Source organism: Bactrocera oleae, chromosome 3 (assembly GCF_042242935.1).
Source record: "Bactrocera oleae isolate idBacOlea1 chromosome 3, idBacOlea1, whole genome shotgun sequence".
In the NCBI taxonomy this organism is placed as follows: domain Eukaryota; kingdom Metazoa; phylum Arthropoda; class Insecta; order Diptera; family Tephritidae; genus Bactrocera; species Bactrocera oleae.
Genome location: NC_091537.1, coordinates 51,318,175 through 51,330,477, shown reverse-complemented (window position 1 = coordinate 51,330,477; position 12,303 = coordinate 51,318,175). Strand labels below are relative to the sequence as shown.

Sequence of the window (12,303 nt, the reverse complement as noted above, 5' to 3'; positions counted from 1 at the left end):
AAACGAAATTTTAGAAAAAAATAGTAATTTTAGTCAAATATTGATATTCAAAAGACAAGTGATATATGCCGACAATTATGTCATGAAGATGAGCTAATAGATGACGAATCAGAAGCTCAAGACATTGCTACAAGATTTCCAGAGCCAAACCCCTTTGAAGAATTGTACAGAAATGCGAATGCTGCGGTTAATGAAGATTTACGTATAGCTACGCTTAAAAACTTGAGAGCCATAGCCAAAAGAAGAGAAAATATCATGAGTAATGATCGTTTTTGCGAGCTCATGAGAAGCGCTAATGAAAAACAGAAAGGGTTCTGCAATTCTTACATTACGTGTGTTTTGGCTGGTAAAGCTGCAGTAGCTATCAACGCAATTACTGTCCATACCGCATTGAAAATATCATTGTCAAAACTAATTCCGTTGTCAATAGAAACAGCACAACAATATCGATGCTTATTTAAATATGTCAAAGTTTTAATAATTGACGAAATCAGTATGATTGGTGCCGAGCTTTTGAACCAAATAGAAATATTAATTTTGGTGTTCTAGAAATTATTTTTATTGGAGATTTGCGACAATTACCTCCAGTCCGTGTAACTCCAACAACGGATGATTGGACCCTTACAAATGTTTGCTTCTATTTTTACAAAAATTGGCAGTGGTGTTATTTTAAATGATGATGAATTTGCCGTTATCGAGTCTAGATTTTTTACGAAGGAAGAAGCCCTGCGCCTGTGTCCAAGTGGTGTACGATTATTTCATGATAATGCATCAGTTAACGCATATAACGTACTAGCTTTACAAACTGAAAGTACAATAGATTCAATTTCAATGGACATTATTTCTGGTTGTACTAATCGTGAGCAAGAAACAAACATGAGACAAAAATTACACAAGTTGTCAGTGATTGATACTGGAGGTTTGCCATACGAAATCATTTTTGTTATTGAAAAACTTTATATTATTACAACTAACATAGACGTGATTAACGGTTTAGCTAACGACGCCGTTGGAAAGCTAGTTCAAAATGATGAAAATCAAGTAACTCGCATATGGCTTGTTTTTCTAGATAAAACACTGGTAAAGTGACTAGAAGAAAAGCCGCTGCCTTTTTTGCCGAACATAATATCGATAGACGTGCAGTACCTATCGTACGTCGAACTTCAAGTATACCACCATTAATAATAAAACCATTGTGGGAAAAAGAAATAATATTCCATTGATATCAATGTGTGTTATGACTATTCATAAGTCTCAAGGAGGTCTACATAACAAGGTGGTCTATGAGTATAGTAAAAGTCATTCTATTCCCTTACTTTACGTAGCTTTAACACGAGTAACAAGTCTTGAAGGGTTGTTTATATGTAACAGGGTTGTTTATATAATATGAACAAAGATTTTATCATGGAAGAAGAGTACATCCATCAGTTTCAAGTTTACAGCAAGAATTCAAAAGATTATCTCTAAACAAGCTTACTACATCGCAAGGACTTATCATTGAATTTATAAACTCCAGAAATAGATTAGCCATTTATTCTTTAAACTGCCAAATTCTCAGAAAACATACTACTGATTTACAAGGTTCTATATGTCAAAGGCGTAACTTTTTATTACTAACTGAAACATGGCTTCCTGCAGATGTCAGTTGACTTACCTAATTTTCACTGTATAGCTAAATTTAAGAGACAAAGCCGGTGGAGTTGCCATTTATAAAAACAACAAAAATTCACATATTACTGCATTCAACATGGATTTAGTAATTCAAAATGCTACAGAAGTTATTGTCTCCCAAACATCTATTGGAGATATGTGTGATTCACATGTTAAACTAGAAGGTGGAAGTCAATTGATGATGATTGTTGCGTACATTTCTCCTAATAAAAAGTAAATGATATCATTTCATTTTTACACGAGAGATTATTTCCGTATAGTCACAGAGGTTCAATAATTTTCAAAACCAATAAAGACAAACTACCATTGAGTTTTCAATGTAAATTTTGCAAAAGATGAATCAACGCCATTAATTTCGTTTCTCCAAGAAGAATTTCAATTGCAAATTAATAACAATCCAAGAGAACCTACCACTAGATACGAAACAACAATAGATGCTGTATTTATTAGATATCTTGATAATGTTATGTCCAATAATTGTCTAACATACTTCAGTTACCATCGACCAATTGTCACAGTAATACTGTTCTCAGAGGCAACCGAATTAAGTAGTCACGATTTGAAATAAATTCGTAAATTTTTGTATTTAATGAAAATAAATGTTTATTCAATAAATAGTCAACGTTATCTGGAAAAAATCTTAATATATTATTTTATCATTATGACATATTTAGTTCCTATCACAATCTGTTCTTTTCTGCATATTACTTTTACAAAATAATGTCGATGTTTCACATCTGACAGGCGTCCCGTGAAGGCTCACATTTTTCTTTTTTTTTATACTCTCGCAACCTGTTGCTACAGAGTATAATAGTTTTGTTCCCCTAACCGTTGTTTGTATCACCTAAAATTAATCGAGTTAGATATAGGTTACATATATAGGTATAAATGATCAGGATGAAGAGACGAGTTGAAATCCGGGTGACTGTCTGTCAGTCCGTCCGTCTGTCCGTCCGTGCAAGCTGTAACTTGAGTAAAAATTGAGATATCTTTATGAAACCTGGTAGACATGTTTCTTAGTACCGTGAGACGGTTGGTATTGCAGATGGGCGTAATCGGACCACTGCCACGCCCACAAAACGCCATTAATCAAAAACAAATAAATTGCCATAACTAAGCTTCGCAATAAGATACAAGACTGTTATTTGGTACACAGGATCACATTAGGGAGGGGCATCTGCAGTTAAAATTTTTGTTTTAAAAGTGGGCGTGGTCCCGCCTCTAATAGGTTTAATGTGCATATCTCCTAAACCGCTAATGCTATAATAAAAAAATACACTGGAAGCAAATGTTTTTAGCACTTCTACGAAAATAGTTGAAATCGGGTGGCAACTCCGCCCACTCCCCATATAACGGTACTGTTAAAAATTACTAAAAGCTCGATAAATCAAGCACTAAACACGCCAGAGACATTAAATTTTATCTCTGGGATGGTATGAGATGACTTTATAGGAACCGCGTTCAAAATTAGACAATGGGCGTGGCACAGCCCACTTTTAGGTGAAAACCCATATCTTGGGATCTGCTTAACCGATTTCAACCAAATTCAGTGCATAACGCTCTTTTCATATTTCTATGTTATATTGCGAAAATAGGCTAAATCGGACTACAACCACGCCTATTTCCCATATAACACCATTTTCAATTCCATCTGATTCTTTCACTTTCCACTATGCATATCAAGCAACAATGATTATATCGGGGTAAAACTTTGCGCGAATAATACGTTTAATGTATGCCACCTTGTGACCAAAAATTGTCTAAATCGAACCAAAACTGTTCAAGCCCCTAAATACTAAATATGTGGACCCCAGTACCTATAGTTGACCTTCTACCGAAAATATCAGCCAATCCACAAAGAAATCTCAAACGAGTATACCATTTGACTTTGCGAGAGTATAAAATGTTCGGTTGCATCCGAACCTAGCCCTTCCTTACTTGTTTCTTTTTAGTTTCGACAATAGCGAGAGCCAAAGAATTGGTGATTACTTAACATTAACTAAGCATTAACTTGTTTTGAATCACAAGCTCGAATCCACTAAATAATGTTGAACTGTTGACTATATCCAATTACACGAACAAAATGAATATAATATAAAAAAATGTTAATATAACTCATTCATAGGTTTCGCTTGTGTGTGTCACCAGAACGTCGAAGGTAAACGTATACCATACGGTTTCTGTAAGCGCACATTACTGCAGGTTTAACACCTTAGGAGTTCTACTTTCATGCTATTGGTAGTCGTGAAGGTCTTATCTGCTGTAAAAACTGGAGACACCGGTTATATTCATCATCATCTTATAAAGGCTATGAAAAGAGGTTTAAATTCGGTTGGTCCAATAAAAGTTATATGCGTAAAGTGTTCATCGATGATGATCAAAGAATTGAGCGAGAAATGCATTTCCCGAGCTAGAAATCGAGTGGGATCAATTATGCCCCGATATGATCGTGAAGCGTTGCGTAAGATTTTTCCCAATGGTGATTCCAAGATAGGTTGAATTATTTTCTGCTTTAATATTGGAAAGACTTATTACTTGGATTTTCTTGCCTCCTCTAGCTTTCATTGCCCTGAAATTTGTAGCGCATTATTTGTAATGTGCAAAAGATTTTCCATATCAATAATCATACACAATGACGATGCAGCGCTGAGTCATTGTGGTGGGCAACGATCATCTTTTAAAACAGGTCAATATGTGAACGTTACACTGCTGTTTCAATATTTGGTGCGCTCCACGCTTTCGGTTGTCGGCCAAGGCGTTCGAATAGTTACTTGGTGAGATTGAATTGTTAACAAATGCTAGATTTATCAATCAACTAGTAGAGGGATCCTGAATACATGTAAGTAAATTATATAACTCTTCTAGATGTTATATATAATTTAGGCCATATCTATAATTGAGGCATTATAATATATAATATTAATATTATAAATAATTTAATCATAACTAGCCAATATTGTATATATACTTTATGTTCGCGCCTACCTGGCATCACCTTTAAAAATATATGTTTAATGAGCAATGAATTCGCTTTTGCGTAGCGCAACAAGAGGTTGAGCTGATATGTGGGGACGAGAATGCATACAAGGTAAAGAGTGGTGCAGCACAGCTAAAGCTAACCTGAAATGTCTCTGCGTAACTTAAAGTCAGCAGACATTGCAAACCACTGCTCAAGATTAACCTGCTCCTGTACCCCTTCCAAAACTGCATTTGCCGTCATTTAGTGGTGATCCCACTCAATGGCTTCCTTTTCATGATGCCTTTTGTTCTCTCATTCATACGAATGTGAATTTGTCGGATAGACAAAAATTGCATTACTTACGAAACTGTTTGAAGGAAGATGCATTGGATTTGGTAAGTCGCTTAGCGGTATGTGATAGCACCTACGCTGAAGCATGTACTTATTGACTGCGAGGTACAAGGTCATGAGAATCATAGTGGACAGCCACATCAAAACACTCATGTTAAATTCCATACTTCAGTACGTCGGTGCTCTACGTGCGCTCGAACGACCAGTCGAATTTTGGGATGACTGGCTCATTCACCTAACCGTTTCATAGTTAGCAAACGAAACCCGTCAGCAATGGGAGTTATCGCTTGTCATGGACAATCTACCATCTTTCTCAGCTCTTCGAGAATTTCCTTAAAACCGAGCAGGCGCATTGGTACGTGTATAAATTGTCGAAGCAAAGGGCATCCTCACTAGTTGCCATAGCACATCTTCGTATCGTATATGTGAACGACGTCACCATACTTAACTTCACGCAAGCTTTACCGATCAACCCGCAAACTCCGATGCTCCTTCAAATGGACTACTTTTTAATGTTACCGCATACTATGCCGACGCTGATCGCGCCATTCTACCAACAACCGCTGAAATTATGGTAAAATAATATACCGGTAATTCGTCACCGAGGCGTGTTTCCAACGCCTTTGCCTACCCAGAACGCCTTTATCCATTCATGGCACTGGGATGGGGTTACTGCAAGGAGGTTGTGTGAGAAGTGGTTGGGGAAATGAACACTTCTCATAACACCCAGAACGAGTGATGCTAAATTTCAAGTAAGTACGCTCATCTTTCCGAAAATTACTAACGATCTTCCAACCTCCGCCTTACCGAAGCTATGAAGTCAACATCTGGGAATTCATTAAATGAACTCATGGTAGGCCCACAGCTTCATCAGTATCTATTTCCTGTTTTGGTTCGCCTTCGCACTCATCGTTTTGGAATCAAAGCCGATATCGAGAAGATGTACCGCCAGGTTTATGTCGCCAAAGAGGACACCGATTATCAACGCATAGTCTGGCGCTCGAATCCATCAGATCCAGTACCTGATTATCGCCTTTTGAGAGTCACGTACGAAGTTGCTTCAGCATTGCATCTTGCCGTAAAGTCACTGCATCGAGAAGCACTTTATGCGTCAAACGCTAACAAAGAGGTCAGAGAAGTTATAAAATCAGTATTTTATATGAATGACTTACTAACTGATGCTGATACCTTTTATGAACTCGCTTTACTTCAACAAAACCGTTTCCTGCGCACTATCTGAAAACGGGTTCAAAATGAGGAACCAACTCTCAAAGGCTTAGAGATATGATACCGCCTGCATCTAAACAAATTTCGCATCTCTTAGCTGATGGAGATCAAATCCGCACTCTTGGTACAATATGGCACACAAACCATGATTGGCTTTCTATAGCAGTGAATTCTGACGACTTGCCTAATAAATTTACAAAGCGAACGTTTCTTTCCGATTCGAGCAAGGTATTCGATCCAATGGGTTTGATTGCACCTTGTACGATTCGTTTTAAAGTTTTATTACAAAAAATTTTTTGGAAAAAAAACCCAAAAACATAAGTACTAATATATGCACATATATGAATAAATACATACTAACAGCGGTTAAATAAAATTACAACAACGGGAGCAAAATCAATTGAACTACAAAACTAGCACAGAAAATCACTAAAAATTCAATCAGCATATGATAATATGATCGATAAATATCTTGACCTCAATCATATGTAAATAGAAACCACAAACCATTTGAAACAGTAAACTGAAGTTTGATAAATTATTGTTTCTTTCTGAATTGTGTTGTACCAGAGAACTTAGAAGAACGAGAAGGTGCAGGTTCGACAGCGAACATTTGTAAAATTTTATCAAGGAGTTCACCTCACAGGCAGGAGAAACAAATACATTTCTCGCTTTTATAACAGCGGTGAATCTGTACACATACCTATAGCTCTCTTAACATGCGCATCTGCGAATATTAAAGAGAATATAATAAATATGTATGTCAAACAGGGAATATTGATATGCAATTTCAAATATATTCCCTTTATTGAACTATTAATATTTAAATTATTTTATGTTAATTAATTTTTACTTTATTATGAGTTTTTAGTAATAATTTAAAAGTATTTTGATATATTTCTTAAAATAATGAATGTACTTGACATCATTATGGAGTCACACAAGTACATAATTGCGTTTTGCCGTCGGCATTTTCATATCATATGTACATGTACGTCATCACGTTTTTTGTTTTAATGTCAAAAGGTCCATCAATCGAAGGACTGACGCCACGACAAAGTGTCACAACATTGTGTTGTTGGTGGAAAATTCGATATGTGCCGAAAAATAACTTTTCCCTTCTAGAGGGAACATAAAAGAGTTGTTCAATTTATGATTTCTAGATTTGACCATCGTCGCGAAACGACGCTTGTAGGCAAGCGCATGCTCGGGATGATGTGTAAGGCGTTTGCTTTTATGAATGAAACGACTTAGCTTATTGCATGTGCACCAGCCTTCATGAATTAAAATGTAGTTGTGTGATTTACTACAAATTTAGGATTTGTCAATTTGGCTGCCATATTGATTTCTGACGCTGCTCATGCTATTTGAGAGAATTGTTGTTTATGTATAACAACTTTTGTATTTTTTCTATTGGCTCATATACTTATATTTATATATATATGCATATATTATATGTAGATTTGCGTATGCATTACTTATTTTGCAATGTCATACGCATATTTGTACATACATACTTACATACAGAGCAGTGCGCGCACATGTATGTATTTATTGATAAGTGATAATATATTATTATAGTATATAATATAACATATTGATGTACATAGGTACATACATAAATTGTTAATTCTGTAATAATTGAAATTAGAAAATTATGAAAATAGTAAAATATCATTTTCTGCTTAATCTTTCACATATTATTAATGTAGCATTGTGCAAAAAAATCATATTTTATCAATTTTTCATCATAAAAATCGTTTATATGGCAAAAAATAACCATGCATATGTGAAGTGGCATTTGTATTTTTTGTTCAAAGTATTTAATTTTTCTCTTTATATTGGAAGATATGTATTTTGTCAGAGAACGTTATTATAAATTCTCATTTCTGTTAAAAAAACAGCAAATACTACAGAAAATGGTAAACTCCTTGATCTCAATTTTTCAGTTCTGTTAGCCGTCCAATCAAGCATCATACAAAATCCAATTTGCACCTTCTCGTTCTTCTAAGTTCTCTGGTTGTACTAAACACAGGGAAAACATTACAACCTGATCTCATACTGCTAATACTAAATTGGGGCATGTTTAAATATTTTTTAACGGGGATGTAGATAAAATTTATAGGCAAATTTGTATTTTTTGTTTAAAGTATTTAATTTTTCTCTTTATGTTGGGAGATACGTATTTTGTCAGAGAACGTTGTTATAAATTCTCATTTCTGTTAAATACCAGCAAATACTACAAAAAATGGTGAACTCCTTGATCTCAATTTTTCAGCTCTGTTAGCCGTCCAATTAAGCATCATACAAAATTCAATTTGCACCTTCTCATTCTTCTAAGTTCTCTGCTTTAAGTAAACGTGTGTTTCTGTTTTACTTAGATTCGCGTGAATAATTAAAATAAAAATTCGCTGTACTTTCCTATACAAAGTTTTATTACTAAAAAATCGGTTAATGTTACATAATATAAATATTTAGTTATGAAATATTATGTTGAGGTAAGATTGATCTGTTCAAATAGAATTAGCCAAAAATATCCGAAGCGATATTGATCTATGAATATAATTAAAAAAGACGTGCAACGTACGCAAGATCCCAGTCATATGTATCAAGTCAACGCATGCGGATCGTTCTCGTAATCGAATGGAATGTGGTCGTCGAATTGTAAACATATAGCGAATGTGTGTAGAAGCGATGCTCCAATCCTTGTTGATTGATGGTGTGAGACGTCCTCGTTTGTGGTAAAATTCTTCGTGTGGTGTCATCGTGTATGGTGTTCTCAGGTATGTTGTGTATTATTATTAGGGTGTGCCAATAATGTACCAGCTTGATTGGTGTATACATATTATATATGCGAGGAGGAGGCTTAGGTCATTTAACCATTACTTGTTTAAACAAAGAATGAAAAAGATTCACAACATTTAGGGTTTTCACTGGATGTTTTTAATTTCGAGCTCACCTACACAGTCGCAGTCCTTCTCATACCGATCACTGTTTTATAAAAACTATTTTATCAATGAATACATTTATTTATGTATGGTATGTACATATGTACGTTTGGTTCTCTTTCGACATTGTCCATGATAAGCATGTTCAAAGATATTTGAACTTATTGCCGAGGGAAAGGAATTATTATTTTGAACTTATTGCCGAAGGAAAGGAATTATTATTTTAAAATTATTTTAGGCAAGTATATATAAATATGTATGTAAATTCGTCTTCAAAAATATTTGAACAGCCGACCACTGCTATAATGGCGAATTCACATAGTTCATTTACTTCGCATTTTGACAGAAAAGTTCGGTGTGCGCTTTGGTATGAGTACGTTCACATACAAAGTTTTCGACGCGAAGCCATGAAAAAAGGTTGGACAACTCTCATAATTTTACGCTTTGCCAAGTAACTGTCGTAATTTTTATAAGAGAGAAACACTTAAAATAAAGCGATCATTGTACCATACCCTTTGTATTTTGCGCTTCGTTGTTTCACTATGAACTATCACACAAAGCTAGGAAAGTTGTAAGTGAATGGGCCTTAAGTGTTTGTTTTACGCTACGATCACTTACGCTCATTTAGCACATGTTATACTACTATGTTCGCACCGCCACGAAATTCGTGTTTTCATAGACAAAAGAGGTTTTCACGCGAAAACTTGTGTTTTCATCCATACAAAATCTGTCAAACGAAAACACAGTTTTCGCTGAAAACCCCTTGAAAACTTACATTCCACTCATTATAATCGGTGCCTGCTCTAGTTTAATCGATATTATTGGAAGACATATTTCGCCAGCCCTTAATGTCACTTGACCATTTGTTTACATTATGTGAATTTGTTTACATTATGTGAATTTGTTTACATACTGTGAAGTTGGTTACATTCAAATGTAGAAAAAAGTCTAAAAAAACCGAATTCGTGGAGTGTGAGGGGAGAAGCCCTATTAATAGAATTATGGGAAGAAAAAGTTGGTGCGCTTCGAGGGCCAAGGAAAAATAGCCACATTTTGGAGGAAATGGCAGTGGAGCTGCAGCAGCAAGGTGTCACCTTCACGGCGGCAGAAATAAAAACGAAGATGCACAATCTGTCGCAAAGATTTAGGTAAATAAAATTCAGTAAAAATAAATATTAAACATTATTGAGTAAATATTAACGCTTTATATATTATTATGTTTTATAAGAAGGAGAAAACAGCAGTCGGTTCAACTGGCGGTTCCCAGTATATTATTTATATTTACATATATATAACTCCGAACCGATGAAAATTTCGGTGGAAACGGCTGCTTGTTGAACATTTGTTGCTGCATCTCCACTGCCATCACCTGTTTGCACTCCTTCGCCTTCAGCGATAATAATTTCACCAACCGAGTCGTCACCCGAGCCGATAGATTCTAGAAAAAGGGAAAGCAATAATTTTCAAAGTTTAATAATAAAACAATTAGAAAATATTGAAAAAGAAATGAAGACTTTAATATAAGCAATGACAAATTTTTAAAAATGACAGAAAATTTAGTAGAAAACGACAACAAAAAAACAAAATTAATTGAAGAATTTGTGAAGGATACGAAAGAAATAAATAAAGCACTTCTTGATTTGCTAAAAAAATAAAAAGTAAATGAATGTGTTTTATTCTTGGAACATGGTTACTGCCGCCTTAAATGAGTTCAGCCTGATAATTTATACTTAAAATTATTTTTACTTGCCAAAATATGTACAAAGTGCTGCCCGTATAGTTTCTCCGTTAGTTGGGTCGTCAGACGCATATGAAACATGACTCGGATTTTGGCGTCTAGTCTCCAACTCTTCCAAAGCGTGTAACCATTTAGCGTTTAAAGTATCGTTGTTTTCATTTAAAAAATTGTGAAGGACGCAACAGGCTTTTATTATTAAATTGGCATTACGTACAGAGTTGTCAATTCCTTTTCCAATTCGTCGCAAGCGGGCCTTGAGGTGTCCAAAGGCATTTTCGACAACTCTACGTGTTTTCGAAAGAGCGTAGTTGAATACCTTCTCACGATGATTTTGATTTACGCTAAATGGACACGGTTTCATTATTTGTTTGCTAAATCGAAAAGCCGAATCCCCAGTAGTAAAGGACAATTCTGCATTTCTCACTTAAGTGACGATTCTCATAAATTTGAGAGTCATTACATCGCCGGGACTCCCAACGTTTATGTAAATAAAACGGTATCTGAAAATACAATTTATATATTACATATGTACTTATATGTATATTGTATTTCTTAACTTTACTTAGCATCAACTAATGCCAATAAAACGGTGGAATACCATCCTTTGTAATTATAATAATCCACAGCATCTTCAGATGATGGGTGAACCTCAATGTGGCATCCGTCTGTAAACAACTATTAGACCAATGGCGTAAATATATGATTTTATAACTAATATTTACCAATTGCTCCTAAGCATTGTGGGAATACAAGTACCTCGAAACCATTCACCAATTCTGTTATGCTTTCTCTATTTAGTGGTTTCCAGCAAAACTTCGCAAACCGTAGATTTACCTACTCCGAACATATTAGCGATACTCCGATACTCCGCAGATGAGCCTAAAGCAAATATTGCTATAGCCACTCTTTTCTCGAGCGGAATAGTTTTTCTGTAGTTCGTATCAATTTTTTGTAGACGCCGGAGGATTTCGCATAAAATCGAAAGTTTTCTTTAAAAAAAACGGATGCATTTCGTTGGCAATCGTGTTCCCAAAATTGATTTTTGCGTTGCTGGAATTATTGATATTTAATTGAAGTTTTGCTTTAGTAGAAACCTATACAAACCTTTTTCCAACATGATTTAATCGGCATCCCAAGGTCCTTTATTATACATAACAGAATTAAACGTTTTTTGTTCAAGTCTGGTATTTTTTTTTTAAGGGGAATGTGCTGGGTACTAAGAACTTCTATCGATTCTCTTAAAGAATCGTCGTTGCTCAAGAAATTTATTTGGCTTCTCAAAGCCAATAATTTCTAATTAAAATTTTCTCCTCGGAATTCTATAAAACAAACAATAATAATAATAAGCAGCAAATTTTTAAAATTCTAAAACTTACCCGGGAAATTACTTCAGGTGTTGGCAAAATTTT

The 12,303-nt window shown here is 35.0% G+C and overlaps 1 long non-coding RNA gene and 2 pseudogenes across 1 annotated transcript; 2 read left to right on the top strand and 1 right to left on the bottom strand.

Annotated features, from left to right (window-relative positions):
- Nucleotides 1-410: 410 nt before the first annotated feature.
- Nucleotides 411-2,315, top strand: LOC106623246 (uncharacterized). The gene is made up of 2 exons (XR_004977643.2): nt 411-919; nt 980-2,315. It is a non-coding gene; the product is annotated as an uncharacterized lncRNA (long non-coding RNA).
- A 1,259-nt stretch (nt 2,316-3,574) lies between these two features.
- Nucleotides 3,575-4,449, top strand: LOC118681922 (DNA-directed RNA polymerase II subunit RPB1-like; annotated as a pseudogene).
- A 6,314-nt stretch (nt 4,450-10,763) lies between these two features.
- On the bottom strand, nt 10,764-11,867 carry LOC106623243 (uncharacterized; annotated as a pseudogene).
- Nucleotides 11,868-12,303: the final 436 nt, after the last annotated feature.